The sequence below is a fragment of the Thunnus maccoyii genome, chromosome 15 (assembly GCF_910596095.1).
Source record: "Thunnus maccoyii chromosome 15, fThuMac1.1, whole genome shotgun sequence".
NCBI classification, from domain to species: domain Eukaryota; kingdom Metazoa; phylum Chordata; class Actinopteri; order Scombriformes; family Scombridae; genus Thunnus; species Thunnus maccoyii.
In genome coordinates, this window is record NC_056547.1 from 3,803,904 (window position 1) to 3,818,828 (window position 14,925).

Here is a 14,925-nt window from a genome sequence, read left to right on the forward strand (position 1 = left end):
TATCCGGTTCCGCCTTTTCAAAATAAAAGCTCGAACAAAAAAAGTTAAAGGACAAGTTCACAATTTTTCAAGTCTGCCTTAAAAACAACAGTCAGGAGCCCAAATGAACAGTGAAGAAAGTCTTCCTCGCTGTAATCATTCCCCATGTTCAGTCTGGCTATTAAAAGATTCCTTTCATGGTAAGCAACGGAGGTCAAAATCCTCAGTGTGTCCACACAGTCATTTAAAAGTTGATGTGAAGCTTTTATGAGGCTTCAACAGTCTGAGTTAGTCATATCAAGGGGATATCTGACACATTTACAGTCTTTTTAGCATCAAATTCCTCGGACAGTGTTTCCCTGTTGAGCTGCAGGTGGAAGTATAGTAACAAGAAGAGGAACTTTGGCACTAAAAAGACTGTAACGTTGAAAGATATCTACTTGATTTGACTCATTTGGACGCTGAAGCTTCATATTAGCTTCAGATAAACTCTTAAATAAATTTTTGCACACAAGGAGGACTGTGGATTTTGTAAGTGCATTATGAAGGGATCTTCTAACGGTCAGTATGAACAGGAGGAATGATTACAACAAGAAAAACATGTTTCACTGTTCATTTGGTCTCCTGACTGTTGTTTTAAGGCTTGACTAATTGTGAACCCATCCTTTAAACTAGCTTGTTAAAAACCTTTCAGTAAGCACTATATAGGTGAAAGAATCAACAACAACAATAATAATAATAATAATAATAATAATAATAATAATAATAATAATAATAACGGAATAATACAAAAAAACAATATTACAGTAAACTGACTACTGAGGACAACAAATTGCAAATGTCCCTACAAAAACACTATATATTATCACCGCACATTACAATAAGATTTCACAAACTATAATGTTTTACTGGGGAAAATACAATGGCAAATCATTGAAGATTACACATTCTATAGTATAAATGGTTTCAATCAATACAAAATTACCTGGTTGAGTTTATATACAGAACTAAAATTTTACATACAATGTATGAGATACATCAAACACAAAAACACAACAGTGCAACGCCCCAGTATGGATCAGCTCATTGAATTTTACTTTGAACTTGGCATTAAGTATGCTGATATAGTACTACTGCTCAATAGGAATGGTCATATAATTAGTGAGAGTAATTAAACAAATTCTTAGATGAAGAAGTCTTACCAGATGAAAGCAGAACAGTAATCTGCAGGATGCTGTTGGGTTTCATTCGTAACCAGTTACAGTACTCAGGACAACTGCAGGGATACAGATAGATGTGTTCTAAATGTAGAGAATATGGCCTACAAGTAAGGGAAGAGGTATGAAAGAGCTGGTTCCCAGAGGGGTTTCACTGAGGAAACATGGGAACGCAAAACATATTGCAAGGGAATGCAAAAAAAGAAAAAAGAAATCTTGCCGTGACCCTTGTGGGGCTCCGTAGCATTCTCATTATATTTATTACCCTTTTGTATATATTATATATTTTTTATTATTATTTCATGTTATTCCTATTGAACTATATTTTTGGTGTAATTAATTTAATTAATGTTCTGCAGCTTTTTGTTTGGTTTTTTTATGTGCAACAATTCCCAAGCAGCATTTATTCTGAAGGGATCCCTGCAAAGCGGAAATGACAGTTGATTTACTGACGTCCTTTTGACAGATATGAATGTTTTGTGTTTTTTGTTTTTTTCATATCAGCGCCGGGGCAGAAGGGTTCGTGCGTGTTTACGTCACAGACCGACGACACGAGTGTGTTCCAGCTCTGTACTACCACACTGAAGTAGGCCAACACACTGTGTGCTGATGTTATGCAAGAAGTGACAGAAACATGCTGTTCCCAACATTCAAATGCTGCTGCAAAGCATCACATGCATGAGTAAAATTAGCAATGACACAATGTAAAAATACTGCATTACAGGTAAAAGTTCTGTATTAACAAGCCGCCTTAAATAAAGATACATTATATTGTATTATTATCAATCAATCAATCAATCAATCAATCAAACTTTATTGTAAAGCATCTTTCATACAGGTTAGTGCAATTCAAAGTGTTTCACAGATGACTGACAAGACAGTAAACAGTGAAACAATTTGAGAATAATGAACATGAGAAATAAAAATTATGAAAGTGTAATAAAATAAAATAAACTATAATAATAAAAAATAAAGTGAAATAAACATTTAATTTAAAAAATTGAGGGAAAAATAACAAAAATATGAATAAAATAAAATGTCATGGCATGAATACAATAAAAATAAGTGAATAAAATAAAGTGATTAATGTCTGTAAGTCATTCTTAATCATAAGTCAGGCTAAAGAGGCGGGTTTAAGTTCATGTTTAAAGACTTCCAGCTGCTCTCAGATCCTCAGGCCGACTGTTCTGGCGCCTCGGAGCGTAAAAACTAAACGCTGCCTCAGCAAAGGCTTCAGTCCTGCACTTTGGAACAGACTCATGTCAGAGGACTTGAGGGGCCGCACTGGTTCACACGCTGTAAGCATGTGAGACATGTAAGCTGGTGCAAGACCATGAAGTGCTTTCAAAACAAGTAAAAGGCAACTAATGTAAGGACTTTAAAACAGGTGTAAGGTGTTCTCTCCTTCTGGTCCTGGTCAGCACTTTGGCCGCAGAGGTCTGACTCAGCTGTAACTGATTATTGTGACTACAGTCAGTGCTGCAGCTGATACAGGTGGAACTTTAACACTATTATATTATAGCCTGACAGATACAGGACTTTTGAGGCCGATACTGATATTGATATTTGACAGTTTAAAAAATCTGATAATAATCTATCGCCCAGTAGGCCTATTTATTTAATTGTTAATTGTTCAATTTTCTCTTGTTTTATGCCAAATATACGTCAAATAATTGTACACTGTCCAAATATTTCTTTTCACTGGGAAATATGTAATAGTACAGAAGCTAAAGATGCTTTAACTTCTGTTTCACAATCAGATTTATTACCAAGTAGGTTTGCACACACAAGGAATCAAAAATATACATAAAATTAAGAAATCCTTAATAATACACAAAGAGAAAGAATTTACAATAGAAGGAAAATGTAAAATATATTCTAGTGAGAGGAGCTGCAGCTGGTTTAAATTTAAAGTGAGGTTGAGGTTGAGGTTTTGGTCTTGACAGACCTCAGCCTCTCACTAGAGGGGAGTGTTTAAAAAAGTTTATGTCAGGGATGGGAGAGGTCGGCCATGATCTTTCCTGCTCGCCTCAGTGTCCTGGAGGGACGGCAGATTGCATCCGATCACCTTTTCAGCACAGCAGATGATACGCTGCAGTCTGCCCTTGGCCTTGGCAGTGGCAGCAGCGTACCAGATGGTGATGGAGGAGGTGAGGATGGACTCGGTGATGGTGGTGTAGAAGTGCACAATCATTGACTTTGGCAGGTTGAACTTCTTCAGCTGCTGAAGGAAGTACATCCTCTGCTGAGCCTTCTTGGTTTAGGTTGCTGATGTTCTGCTACCACTGAGCACTCCTCCTGGCTGATGATGGTTCCCAGGAAGCAGAAGGACTCCGCAGTGTCGACTGGGGAGTCACACGGGGTGATGGGGGCGGGTGGGGCTGCGCTCCAACTGAAATCCACAACCATCTGCAAATTGGACTAAAACGTTGTCGTTGGCGTTCACACTAATGCATCAAATTTGTACATCTTAAGACTACAGAAAATACCCTGTTAACACACTTCATCAGTTTCTGAGGGGAAACCCTACATACAGTCATTATGAGAGAGAAAACAATTCCCCACTCAACCTACCTTGTATGAATTGGGCTTAAGAAATAATATTGATTTACGGTGACATTATTAACATGTATTTTTGTAAGCTACAGGTTAATTATTGAGAAAAAATGTAGCTTGTATACAATATCATACTTGACATATTCATTTAATGTGGTGTGTTTTCCTAAGTGTCCACTAGATGGCAGTATTAGAGCTCAAATAGCAACCTGTTGAATTTTGAGTTGATTAGGGGAAAAAAGAAAGAATTTTGTGTTCTGCAAGTCATTGATTTTGATCTAAACTGGTTAAGATCCTCTCTGATTAATGGCGACAGTGGTGTGAATTCTATTTTACACTCTACTATTATGTTAAAAAAATCTAATTTAACTTTTGTCTTTTCATGAACAGACTGTTGATTAGGAATCACAGTTTTTCTTTTGTGTTTACAAAGAAATGGCCACAGTTGTTCAAAACGTTTCTGGAGGCCATTTTTTGCTCTTTTCAGCCACTAGAGTTCAAAATCACCTGCACAAATGGATTGTCTCAAATACTAAAACTACACAATTTCATATAAGACTCATGATAGGTACGTAGCCCAAATGCACCCACTAGCAAGAGCCCACATGACCACAACGAAGTTCAGCTCAACGTGTTCAGCTGAAATTATACTTTTAATTATAATTATACTTTTAATTAGTACGTAAGGGCCTTTAGAAAGTGCAATATCAACACGAAATATATAGACAGACAGACAGACCTTTAGCCTTTAATAATTGATTATAGTTGAATAATAATTTATTATGACCTACAATGACGATAAAGTGTTTTTCATATCAAATGAACACGCTGTCTTTTATTTTCAAACATTCAGTTTGTGCATAAAGTAATGCAACAGCGTTTTATTGTACTGCAGGTTCATATGCAGCTGAGTGATCATAACGCATTATGTCTATTTTGTAAATGAAAGCACTGTAGTAAGTTTTCCTCAGGATGTACTGTGGACACTAAAGTCTGTTCTCAATAATTAGATCGACGGCGAAGAACCAACAAGCACGCAAAAAGTAGTTACAAAAAATGACCAGCAGGTGTCGCACTGTGTGAATCTCCACATCAATATGGTTTTATACTCAACCTCTCAAAAAATAAATATAAATGTGGAGATGTTGACAGCTAGACAAAAACAAAACAACACAAAACAAAACAAAACAAAGCAAAACAGATAAGCATCTATAGATAGGCGTTTATGCAGTGAATGATCTACAGGGACAGCGAGCATCATATGAAGCCTCAGTTATTGTGCAGTAAATCTGTTAAGTACAAATATCGTCAGTCTGCTTGAGTAGACATGAAAACTAGGAGGTTCTTTTTACTAGACCATGTCAGGTAGAATGAATCTCTAATCAGTCTGCAGAATTACACTGAGTATGTTTTAGCTCCATGTGATCACAGCTGATGGAGGCAAAAGTCCAGTGAGAGTTTGAGTCCAACTGATACAGGCTGGATGAAATGAGCCAAACAGATTTACTGCACAGCAGTTGACGCTTCATATGATGCTCACTGTCTCTGTAGATCATTCCCTGCATAAACGCCTCTCTATAGATGCCTATCTGTTTTTTGTTCTGGATTTTTTTTGTTTTGTTTTGTTTTTTGTAGCTGTCAACATCTCCACATTTCTATTTTTTAACACATTGCGTCATGGTGCGCCTGTTCCATTTGCATGTAGGCTATGTAAATTAGGTAATATTGATACATAGACAAACCAGTCTAATTCACAAAGACCGGCGCTAATTGCCACACGCAGTTAGACTGGAGTTATTAGCGTCTTCAGATAGTGTTAACTGCGCGCACACACTCACTTCTCACTCTATCTCTCTCTCTTCAAGCTTGTGAGGCTTGAATGATATTGATATTGAATGATATTAATGGCGATATATACAGTCAGACATGGGGGGGATATCAAATGGGGTTGTGAGCTTATCTCAGATTTAAAAATAAAAACAGCGTGATGGAGCTCAGGATTCATCCATCAGGGCTTCTTTATTACAAACATTCCCACCGTATGAACCTGGAATCAGTGTGTAACAGCTGACCTGTAGATGTGCAGCAGAACACTGAACATTAATTACTGACAGATCCTGACTGATCCGGTGTTAATGAAGTTACCGCTGCTGTGCCGCGTGCGTAAATACGCACAGCCTCTTCCTCAGTTTGGAGACGCACTTATCGTTTCAGCCGCAGTGTGATGCTGCAGCCAGCTGTAGGCAACGAGCAGAACACCAGTACTGATGTTTCTGCAACATCCCGGATAAATTCAGTGACACCTGAACGACATTATTGTAAGATTCAGACACAAATCTAACACGTTTCTGATCTGCCTGAGTCACATTAATAGCTGTATTTTGACATTTGAGTAGATTATATTATGCGAAATAATAGAGAAGGAGAAGATGCAAAATACATGAAAGCTGGCAAATGCACAAATATGTAAGATTGGATCATTTTCCTCAATAAATAAATGAAAAAAATGTTGTTTTTTTGTCTCATTTGTTTAATTGGGTTCTCTTTACCTAGTTTTAGGACTTTCTAAAAACTCTAAAGGGTTCACAAACTTTCAAGCAGCAATTTATTTCGTATTGACATTGCACTTTCTAAAGGCAAAGAAGTGGAACCTTTATTTTGAAGAGTAGAGTGCAAACATAACTGATAGAGCACACTGGCCAATCAGGAACAAGGGGGCGCTGATGGACCATCCACCAATGAAAACAAAACCTTGAGTGGTAAATTTGTTCTGTCAGTAAGAACAGAAACACAAGAAATCGAGCTGAATTTATGTTTTTTGCATTTTGCCCAATATTTCAAAAACGAAAAAACGACCGTATTCTGGTTTCTGCTCTGTGTCAATTATACCGAAAAAACTAACGGTTCAAACGCACCAAAACAACATGAAGAGGCCAATTTTGTTGCTCGTCTTTTTCACATTGTATGTTCAGGTAAGATACGTTTTTCATTCACTCCTCTCTACACTTCCTCTCTGTAGGATATTTATATTGTTCATGTCGCTGGGAAACTCTCAACATAACGACGCTGAACTTAACTTTCGATTCGGTATTACGGGGAAAATAACAGGAAACGACATTTTCACCGCTTACAACTATGAAAAAAAGTGTTAGATGTCATAGCAAAAACCTTAGCGCTGTTTAAACCTACTTTCGGATCTGTGAAACCTTTATGTTGCTTATGAAAACACACACAATGTGATGTGATCCGATCCTCTGAAGTTAACCTGCTCAGGAGCAGGTGAGCTGTTCATCATAAGTTACCATGGTGATGTATCCTGGTAAGAAGTGAACCGGTAAGAAGTGAACCAGCATCGTAGGACTGAAAACCCAGAGTCAAACCTGAAGTTACCTCGCTAACCCCAAATCCTGCTTCGTAGTACAAGCCTCTGGTCCACATCAGAAACCACTTAGACTTGTCAAAACTAAATAATCTAGTCCAGATTTGACAGGCCCTTTAGAGGTTTCAAAACTGGTAAAGAAAAAAGGACCGGGTGGTTTAAGATCTTTAACATATAACCCAGAGGAGTGATATAAAGTTAATTTGAGGCAGAAAACCCCTTTCAGTAACTAGTTATGGGCTGCAATCTTTTTGGCAAGGGGAAAACTGCATGATACTGGTTCCATCAGTGTCCATGTGCATTCACTGTGGTGTTACACATTTCCAAATTCATATTTGTGGTTATGTGGCTGCCTTTTATTAAATCAGATTTGGAGCTTTTGATTCATATCTCTTTGTACTGTAACTTAATTTTTTATTCTCCTGTTTTATTCTGTTTTAGCTTATTTTTATTTTCCAATTAACTCTTTTTAAATGTACATAAATGTGTCTTTTTATGTGATTCTTTACATTTTATCTTGATGCCTTTTATGTTTTATGTAAAGCACTTTGACTTGCCTTGTTGTTGAAATGAGCTGTACAAATAGACACTGAATTCAAAGTAAGTTTATCAACTGTGGCTCATATATGTTGTACTTATGTTTGTTGTGTAGGTTATTATAGTAATGGGTATGTACTTATCTCAAAGCCACAAAGTGTAGAATATGTGTATGAATATCTGCGGTGTGATTATTTTGTCAAATGTCAATTAATTTAACCTAATTCAAACATGTGTTTGTCTTACAGTGAAACACTCCCTGAAGTATATTCTCACTGGTACGGCTGGATTCCCAAACTTTCCAGAGTTTATGGCTGCTGGAATAGTTGATGAAGTTGAGATGGCTTACTGCGACAGCGACAGGAAAAAGTAAGAAACTAGAACAAGCTGGATGGAAAAAGTAATTAAAGAAAATTTGTACGTTCTTAAGTGGTACAATAGTAAGTGTTTAGGTAACCAGCATGACTTCAGAGCCCAGATTCAGAAATTGAAGAAGCGCTTTAACCAATCTGACGGTATGTTACAGTTGTTTTCTTTCAGTTGATTAAGCACATTTTCGGGAACGCCAAACCATCCTCATTCCCAGATCATTCAGATTTTTAATTGTAAAGAATTGTAATTTTATAGATGTACTGGATGAATGTGCCGGTATTTATATGTTGATATGTGCTTGTAGATTTGTCTTAATAATTGTTATGTAATAGTGTTGCATGTAAATGAATGTTTTTAGTGTCTGGTGATTGTTCTGCATGTATCTGCCTGAGGACTGCAGATGGAAATTGCTAATAGCTAAAAGTGGCATAAATCATCTCTTCTCATTTTTAGATTAACGTTTTTTGTGCATGGTCCTTGTTTAGAGAGGCAATTTAAGGATTTAGGGCTCCCCTATTGTCAGCAATTTAATATGCTGCCAATGGTAGAATGGAAAAAAGAAGCTCATGTGTTCTCATGGGTGCTGCAGTCACTGGCATACTGGTGCTTCCGCTTATTTTTTGCAAATAATTAATATAGGATGATTAATACATTTGAACTCTGCAGTTTTACTCTGTATATTTGAAAGTCCTCATTTATGCTTTTAATTACATATAATATCCTTAATAACAGATATAGTACATTTGCTGGTTAGTGTTTGAAAAGTGCGCAAGTTCTATCACTGTTTTATTGAAATATTTACATGATGAATGAAGGTATCCACACTGTGCCAGCTGTGCATAAAGTGACTGTGTTTAAACCTGTTTAAAATGTTTTCACAAAGATGTTTATTTGTTCACGGCATATGGGATGTTGATGTTCATAGAATAGCATTTTGATCCCAAACTAACTAAACTAACTCAGATAATTGCACTTAAACAAGAAATTAAGCTGGTAGTTTTTATTTTTTTTACTTGTTCATACCGATATGTTGTAAAGAAACAAACGTATGTAGCTTCCAATTTTAAATATGAATGCAGGTTGTGCACACTGTCCAGATGATGATTGGCTGTAAGTGTCTTCCATCATAGATTTTTAGTGTCTGTGGATCACTGTGAGTCTCTGTGGTGAAGATTTGATATCAACCAATGCTGGAATTTCACTCTGGTTTGCTGCAGTTTCTGTAATTGTGTCTCACTTTCAGATGCCCACGTTTTTCAGAGGATGAATGGGTGTGAATGGGATGATGAGACTGGAGACATTAATGGTTTCAATCAGTATAGCTACGATGGCAAAGATTACATTGTATTTGACCTGAAGACAGTGACGTGGATCGCTCCAACACCACAGGCCGTCATCACCAAACATGAGTGGGACAGAGACAGTCAGTTTTGGAAGAACGCCATTACCCATGACTGCATTAACTTCCTTAAGCTGTATGTGGGCTATGGGAACAGCTCCCTGCAAACAACAGGTAATCAGGTAGTTTAATGGACACAAACATATCTGTATTCCTCCTCAATTTCTTTAACCTCTGGGTGGGCATTTACTCAAACACCATGTGCAGCACATTGAAAAAGAACAACAGCCTCACAACTAGTGATGTCGCGCTCGAAGCAGACTACTCGACACAGTATCGACCTTTCAAAGCAAAAGTATCGCAGCAAGATGTATCGATGCCTCGCTTCACCACATCAAAAAACGTGACCACCCCAAACAAGGCCTCGTTACGTCACTCGAGAGGTTTGACACTGGTTTTGGATACAGGATGAGCTTCTCAATCTCCCACGATCTCTAAAGACTCTGTTTAAAAGTGATCCGTTTTAATAATCATAAATGATCATGTGGCGCTGCAATTACTGACATGTTGCTGCACTTTGTGCCACTGCTGTATGCAATAAGGAATCCTACATCTCTTCATACTTTGTCATTACTTGGTATAAATGCTAGATTTGCTGCTATTGGCTTCATATTTCTCACGAATCCACTAACTTCTCAATATTTAAATTCAGCAAACTGTCAAAATCTCAGCACTTTCTGCACGAACCAACCATGGATGTAGACCCACAAAAGGTTGAGGTTTCACATTGACAAATCAAATCTCAAACGGAAACGTCACGTGTCTGCTGAAACTGAGGCCTTGTTTGTCATCAGTTATGTGATTCTCTGAAAATGATACAAGCCTCAGAAGGAGGCATCAGTGGAAACTGTTTTGCCTGACACACTCATCACGTGCTTTCGGAGCCTCAGTATCAAACATATCACTACTAGCTGAGATCCCAACCAGATGTGTTTTAGGATGTACATAAAATGCTCTACTTTGAAAAATAATTTGTGTCTGATACAGTTTTTTCACCAAAAAAGTTATCTTGTTAAAATCCTTGAAATGACATCCACTCCTTCTCCCTCATTTCAAATCCAGAATCTATAAATATGCAAATATTGTTCATTTCAGAAGTTGAACTGCTGGACAAAAGATTCCTGCTTCACTGAAAAGTCTATTCTCAGTGTTTGTGCACTTGAGGCTTCAAGTTTCCACATCACACTTAATTTGAATTTTGGACCAAGATTGGCTTCCAAACTAGTTGTGATGTCACAAATCATGCTTGTATACCCGCCCCTTAAAATTGGATTTTCAATGAACACAGAGAAACTTTCCACTTTCAGCAAGTGTCAAACTCTGCACATACATCATTCTGCACAGTGAAGCTCAAACATTCAACTGTAGGAACAAGACGAAAAACATGTTTTTGAGTGGAGGGAATCTTTCTTTGTCTCATTGTTTCTCCAGAGCTTCCCTCAGTGTTTCTCCTCCAGAAGACTCCTTCCTCTCCAGTCAGCTGCCACGCTACAGGTTTCTACCCTCACAGAGCCGATATGTTCTGGAGGAAAGATGGAGAGGAGCTTCATGAGGACGTGGAACACGGAGAGATCCTCCCCAACCACAATGGAACCTTCCAGATGAGTGTTGACCTGAACATTTCATCAGTTGCATCTGAAGACTGGACGAAGTACGAATGTGTGTTCCGGCTCTTTGGTGTGAAGGACGACATCGTCACCAGACTGGACAAAGCTGTGATCAGGACCAACTGGGGTAAGGCTGCAATCAGATGTTACTCAGGGATTTGTACTGACATTTTCATGGACAGCAACTGATCTGCTAATCTGTCTTAGTAAACTGAATAAACAGGTGGACAGATGTACTTTTGTTCTTACTTCACCCATACAAGTCGTGACTTTTTTTTTTTTAATTCAACAGAGAAGCTGCTTGGCGTGACTGTCCCCATCATCACTTCAGTGGCTGTTCTTACTCTCATCATCGCTGCTGTTGCCCTTATTTACATAAAGAAGAAATGTGAGAGATTTAAACTGACAGATTTTTATCATTTAAGTCTTTAGGTGCTTTGACTTTTAGACTTTAGGTTGAATCAGATTATTTATTTACTTTTTGTATGTCTTTTTCTTTGCAGGTGAAAATTACAGGAGGCATAGAACCACCAATGCCAGCTGTGTGATATTCACAGCAGCTGACATTGTGTCTCCACTTTCATCCTCACTTGCCTCCCGACCAGAGTTGAACGAGGAAGAATGAGACCACAGATGAGGGAATATCGTTAGACAAATATCTCTCAACTGGAGGTTTGAACTTTGTGAGCCAGCCCATATGAGGACGGAGGCGGTGAGCACAGCGGGGGTCAGTCGAAGTTGAAGTCGATCATAGTGGATATTTGCCTTTTGACAGCATATCGTCTCACTCTTTTTCCTTTGTGGAGTAAGAGAGGGGAGTGGAGACACAAACCCCCCCTCTCCGATTTGTTTGTGTGTGTTTAGTGTATTCCTCATCGCATGAGGGGTGAATAACGCTAGACACACCGCTCTTTTGAACTGTGTAAACCGGCCTGTATGTAAACTGTGCTGGTGATCACAATAGGATTCAGTCATAGTTTTCATCATCACTAAGGCGGGGGAGATGTGTTTCGTGATAGCATTTCATCACCTAATTACTGCTTCAACCTTGTGTACATTTACCATAGTATTAGACAATTATATTTTCGATGGTTAGTTAAGAATGTCATGTTGAATGTTTGAATTATGCTGAAGTAAGAAGGATGTTAGCGACATAATGTTTGGGAAATGTTATAATGTTAATGATTAATATTGTGTGTTTCGCTCTTTTACCTGTTTGTTAAAGAAATGCTTTTGGACATACCAGTTGGCTGTTTTAATGTTGTACAAGAATGAGTTTTGCCAACTCCTGCTCTGCAAAGAACTCCAAAATCCTTCAACCTTAACTAGCTATTGATATGGTGATTTTGTTTATAGTTATTAAGTTAATTGTTAATCAAAGTTCCAAATTGATAGATTAGTACACTTTGAGACTGAATTGGCTATCTTTTTCCGTGACTACAGGGTGGTGCCCCGTTATTATTAATTCTTATTAATGATTTTATTGATTTTAATAAAAAATGATTATCTTTGATAATGATTATCAAAGTTAATTATTGCTGATAGTCAAACTTGTAGCCAAGGCCCAACAAAATGGTGCCCTGTGTGAGGCAGAGTATTGTGCAATATTAATTTCAGCATAATTTTGGCCAGTGACAAAATCCTGGAATCTAAAACCTTTAGAATATCTGAAAGTCTTTATGTTTATCACAACGAGTCTGCCACGGGAGTAGATATCTAACTGTACTTACAAACAAGTTCAGTGTGGTGGGATTTGATTTTTCAAATCAAATTAAGCTAAAGCAATTAATAACCCAAATCTTGAGTTATTGGTAACTACCGCTTTAAGCCCTCAGTGTTACATTAAGAGATTGCTGTTGCTGCTAGCCATTAAGGTTGAACCTACTCTGTAGACATTGTAAGAATTTCAATTCAGCATTCGAATAGCACACATTCAATGCCATCTAGTCAAGCTGTCAGAATTAGCTGTTAATTCAAGCGCTCCCCTTGTTAATTAAAACACAGTGTGCCTCCGGCCCTGTGACACATAGAGAGCTTGTACCTGGCTGTTACTGCCATGCATTCCAGCCTGTGTAAGAAATAGAGCTTGTGAGATAGAGCCACAGCATGCTACCAGCCCTGTGAAACTTAGAAGTTATCCTCTAGCTGTTACTGCCATACATTCTAGCCTGAGTCAACTTTAAGAAACAATCCTCTGACTGTTACTGCCCTGCATCTCAGTTAGTGCATGTCAAAATCTAGAGCAGATTATCTTTGATAATCATTAATTATTGCTGCCAAACTTGTAGCCGAGGCCCGACAAAATGGTGCCCCGTGTGAGGCAGAGTATTGTGCAATATTAATTTCAGCATAATTTTGGCCATTACCAAAATTCTGCAATCTAAAACCTTTAGACTATCCAAAAGTCTTTATATTTAACACAGCGAGTCTGCCACAGGAGTAGATATCTAGATGTACTTACAAACAAGTTCAGTGTAGTGAGATTTGATTTTTCAAACTGATTTGGATTACTGTCTAGTAGTATGGTCAAGTGCGTCAAATAAAGACAGTTAGTCCAGAATAAAGCTGCATGACTTGTACTGAACTGTATCAGAGGAGCTAACATCATCAGAATGCACATAACCTTATGTTGTTCATTGGAGAGAGACAGGACAGTTCTTTATCTGCTCTGTTTTATAAAAAATGTCATTTTCTAAAATCCTGAATGTCCTGTCCCATCTAACATAACTTAAGTACTAAGCATGCATCAAGAGGTTGTTTTTCACTTCCTGTTTCAAAAACTAATGCAAGGCAACGGACTGTTACACACAGAAGAATGAAAATGTGGAATGGTTTGCCATCAGACGTTACACATTTAACAAGAAAAATGTTTTTAAAAAGAGTTTAAAGAAATACTTAAAGACACAGAGCACCAGCCCCTCTCGAAATAGGACATGTTTTGCTACGTAATATCTGACTTCTCTTGGTCATTTTTTATTTTTATTTTATTTTCTCAGTCACTGTTTACCCTGTTTTGGTGGTACCCCTATCATTTTAGTGTGGGTACTTGCTGTCATTGTTGTTAGTAGTTTTGTTGTTGATTTATTGTTTTTTGTTTGCTTGTTTGTTTTTGTAGTTTACTTGTTTTTTTTAAAAATGTTTTGTTCCAAAATGTTTGTTGTTATTTTGCATTATGATGTAATGTTTACCTGTTTGGACCCCAGGAATAGTAGTTGCTACCTTGGTAGTAGCTAATGGAGACCTACATAAATAAATAAATATTTATTACAGTATTACTGATTCTGTTCAATTATCCATTGTGAAACGGCAACTTTCCTTTAATGCACTGAAATATGTTATTAACGTTAAACTGATACTTGATGCAAATAACATGAAATACATGGTTTTCTTGAGATCAAGGGGGCGGCTGTGGCTCAGGAAGTAGAGCGGGTTGTCCACTAATCAGAAGGTCGGTGGTTCGATCCCTAACTCCTCCAAACTGCATGTGAAAGTGCCCTTGGGCAAGATCCTGAACCCCAGATTGTTCCTGATAGTTTCAGGAGTGCATTTTGCCCAACCAAGGAGAGAAAGGGAGAGAAGAACAGAGAAGATGCTCTACTTCACAGCCTGAGAAACTACTTGAGGTCTGAAACTTTGATATAAGCATGCATTAAAAACAGAAGCAAGCAATATACAACAACATTAAAGTAGCAGAGTGAGGACTTTCAACTGAACTTATTACCCAGGTTGAAAATCTAAATGGACTTAAAATGGTCATTTGTACATCTGTCACATCCTGATCACTGTACCTTGATCATGTCTACTGTTCACAGCTATATTTTAAAAATAAAAAACTTCCAGACTAAATTGATATAAAACATTCCAAATGTAATACATGTT

General features: G+C 37.7%; 1 pseudogene; it reads left to right on the forward strand.

Annotated features, from left to right (window-relative positions):
- The first annotated feature begins 7,055 nt into the window (after positions 1 to 7,055).
- On the forward strand, positions 7,056 to 12,368 carry LOC121913442 (annotated as a pseudogene).
- The last annotated feature ends 2,557 nt before the right edge of the window (positions 12,369 to 14,925 follow it).